Raw genomic sequence first — 3,807 nt, forward strand, 5'->3', positions numbered from 1 at the left:
GAGTAAAAAGCAGGAACAAGAATGTTTGCCAGATCTTATCTACTGATGCTGAATGATAAAAGTTGTAAAAAGTTTGACAAGTTTATATATATACGCTCTTTTTCTCGTTGACATTCAGGTCAGTGAAGTGGAGAAACCTAATTGATCCAAAGTCAAGACTGCATAATTATCTTGGGCTTAGATAAAATGAGTTACTGGTTGAGACATGAAAGGTGTATGTGAAGAAGACTTATCAACGTATACATGCACAGATATGTGTGTATTCATTCACCTTTTCATTAGTTTTTGTATGTCGATAAGAATAAGGTAGTATGATCTAAAGTTGCGATTAAACAACCACAAGACATCTACTGACAAAGATGAGGGTTTTTTTTTTATATCCAACTAAGTATTTCTACTTCGTTCCCGATTCCAGATGAAAGACAAACTGACGATTTATTTATTTATTTTTACGCCGAATTATTTTCTTCATAATCACACGCGAGTGTCAATGAGATATTTTGATTTTACATGTGTAATAATACGGCCACAAAACTTTTGTAAAGAGGGGAATATAGTTGATTTAATAAACTCCTGTATTTGGACGGTACTTCAACCCTGGAGAAGAGAAAAGCTAAGTCGGGTTGACCTCGGAGGGTTACATCCATCAGCATTCAACTGGCATTTATTTTATCGATCTCCAAAGAGAAAAAGCCAAGATTGTTATCGGCGGGATTTATGTAATAATAATGGATTGTCATATTATAATATTGACATACCTATACAAGGTATTCGTAGGAAATTTCATTAAAGAGATATCAATTTTTCATTAAGTGAGGAAACAAAGTTCAAAGAGAGGTACACTTGTGTCAGTATACCGTAATATTATTAATTATTAATATTTATAATAAAGACGGCGAGTTGGCAGAGTCGTTACTTCACCAAGCAAAATGCTCAGCGGCATTTTGCCCACCTTAATGTTCTGAGTTCAAATTCCGCCGGTGTCGACTTTCAACCTTTCGAGGTCCGATAAAATAAGTACCAATTGAGCACTGAGGTCGATGTAATCGACTTACCCACTTCCTCAAAATTGCTGGCCTTGTGCCAAAATTTGAAACCAATATTAATAATAAAGGTTAACGAAGGGGAAATGACTAGTTTTCTCGAACAATTCTTACTCGGGTGGTTAGCGTATAGTGATTAAATGTGTCGAGAAGAAGAAAAAAAAGAGGAAATACGGGTCGAAAGAAATATCTCCCAAGCTTAACTCCCAAAACTACTGAAAGTGATAGTGATTATACTTTTAACGGCATGACGATAAGAGAAACTAGCCTGCAGCGATGGTGCTAGAATGATCGCAAAAACATGTATTAAAGATAAGATGTACACCACAATGTCAGTTAAAAGACAGATAGAGGTGCTCGTGTATAAAAATCAAGTTTACTTACGTTCGGTTGTCAATCCGGAAAGAAAGCTTTCTACTAATAAGAGTTGACAGTGGAGTAAATAACTAATGTCTTTTTTGAGTGAGAAGTGTGGCGTCGGTAAGGCAAACAGGAAGTAGATATTCGGGAGTGCGTCGTCGGTAAGGCAAACAGGAAGTACTTTTAGTCCCACTCTGCACATACCCCACTGCTACTACCCACCATCAACAACAAGAGAGTCCCTTTACTCGGTTGCCTGACCTGCTTGAAACAGCAGCCAAATATCTATTAAATCACAGTGGTCTACAACTTTTTATTTTGCACCACGGGCCGATGGATTATTTACATATATAATACATTGGTGTCCATAAATTTGGTAATTTGAGAAATAAGAACTCGGCAGAGTTTATTGGAAAACATAGGCAAACAAATAAGGTTTTTATTACAAAGTTCAGAACAAGTCCACCTAGGCTCCATTTGTTGCATGCAATAAATAGATACGATAAATTATGGAAGTTGTAAAAATAATTCATAGACACTTTATATATACATATAGTGCAAGCACACCCTGCATTCCAGGTACGAAGGCCCTTCACGCAGTTTCTGTCCCTAGTTTCACTCGCATGACTTGAGGTCACCTAGAGGCTAAGAGAAAAAGAGGACACTTGCCCGCAGTACCATTTAGCGAGACCAAGCAAAGGAGATCGGTGCATGCGAAACGAACGGAACTTCTTGACCATTCGGAAACACTGTCGCCGCGCAGTTAAGGAATTCACTATACAATTACGTGGCCGAGGTTCGATCCGACTGCGCTGCAGCTTGCTCAAATGCCTCTTACTATATCACCAAGTTGACAAAATATCTCGTAGAGAACCTAGAAGGTGGAAATCGTGCATATATGTGTGTGCAGCCGTGTTTTTTATGTGTCAAACACAACACCGCCGGTAAAAACCGGTGCTGGACAATTTTCGTTACAAGTCTAGCAACTATCGAAGTTGTATTCGTTGATATCCGCAACATTTTTTTTCGGCAGTTTACGGAAAATTTTATTTATTTATTACATATTTTTGTTTTCGGCAATATCTTTTATGTGTGTATGTTTAGTAATCACCAGCACTTGAAAGACGTTGCCGTAAACAAGAATATGTAATAAATAAATAATTTTCCTGTAAACTGTCGAGGAAATCAGCTGGTACATCTTTTGACAGTGGTCATACCAAAAGATTACCCTAGAGCAGTGGTTCCGAAAGTGGGCGGTACTGACTCCCGGGGGCGGTGGAAAGTTCCAAGGGGACATTGAAGAAAAGTGGGGCGATAATGGGGTAGCGATTCATGTAAAAACAACAAAATAATGGGTTCATTAGGTTAAGTTTATATTTGTGAAATACAGTTGCTTTGAATTTGCTTCGGAAAGAGGTCTATGTTTGTGATGGTTAGTCGGGGTGGGGGCGCTAGGAATGTGGCCTGGGTGTCAAGTGGGTGGCAACTCGAAAAAGTTTGGGAACCACTGCCCTAGAGTAAAAAGCTCTGGAAGGCAGTGCTTCACTATGGCCACAGTCTAAAGCCTGAAACCAGTAAAATAAAGGATGAGTGTACATCGCATCATTGTAAACAGAGAGAGCGTTGTATATTTAAGTGTCATGTTATTTTCTAGGTAATGTTTTCAAGTCATCCTACGAGCCCGGCTTATAATAAATAAAAAGACTTAGATCCTATCCTTTGTTTTAATCAATTCTATCTTCACTAAGCCAGAACTGGCGTCACGATGTAGCTAGAGTGTGTGGGCCACCACAGCATAAAAACATCCCCATAAAAAAGCGTGACCCAGTGATGTAGCTAGAGTATGTGGCACCACTGAAGAAGTCGTCCTCCTTTGTGTTGTTGCTGCTCACTTGGTCAGACTGCTGCCTCATGGCCTCCTCAACCTTACCCTCCATGCTTCTCCTCACCTTGGTGTTGTCATACTTATCCAACCAGATGAGACGAAACCTGAGGTGGAAGGCAGCAGCCAGCTGGCATTGCCCTTCCTCCAGGTTTTGAGTTTGCTGCCTACTGGGCCATCACAGCCTTTACTGTTTGTTGCATACCGGGCCACCACGTTAGCACGCCGGGTGAAATGCTTAGCGGTATTTCGTCTGCCATTACGTTCTGAGTTCAAATTCCGCCGAGGTCTACTTTGCCTTTCGTCCTTTCGGGGTTAATAAATTAAGTACCAGTTACGCACTGGGGTTGATGTAATCGACTTAATCCCTTTGTCCTTGTTTGTCCCCTCTGTTTAGCCCCTTGTAGGCAATAAAGAAATAAGAAACTGAAAGACCATTGTGTATATATATGTGTGTCTGTGTTTACCACCACTCCCTCACTTGACAACCATTGTTGGTGTGTTTATGTCCCTGTACCTTAG

At 40.0% G+C, this 3,807-nt stretch overlaps 1 protein-coding gene across 2 annotated transcripts in view; it reads right to left on the bottom strand.

Annotated features, from left to right (window-relative positions):
• The window catches only part of LOC106883580 (CXXC-type zinc finger protein 1), a 33,954-nt gene that overhangs the window by 22,122 nt on the left and 8,025 nt on the right, over positions 1 to 3,807 (bottom strand). Inside the window, exon 1 of one of the 2 annotated variants that reach the window (XM_014934640.2) lies at positions 1,428 to 1,584. The exons of the other annotated variant lie outside the window; for it this stretch is intronic. The gene's annotated coding sequence lies outside the window, so the exon portion shown is untranslated. Of the gene's footprint in view, positions 1 to 1,427; positions 1,585 to 3,807 lie in introns of those variants that run through there. 2 annotated transcript variants of the gene reach the window in all.

Source organism: Octopus bimaculoides, chromosome 20, assembly GCF_001194135.2.
Source record: "Octopus bimaculoides isolate UCB-OBI-ISO-001 chromosome 20, ASM119413v2, whole genome shotgun sequence".
Taxonomy (NCBI): Eukaryota; Metazoa; Mollusca; class Cephalopoda; order Octopoda; family Octopodidae; genus Octopus; species Octopus bimaculoides.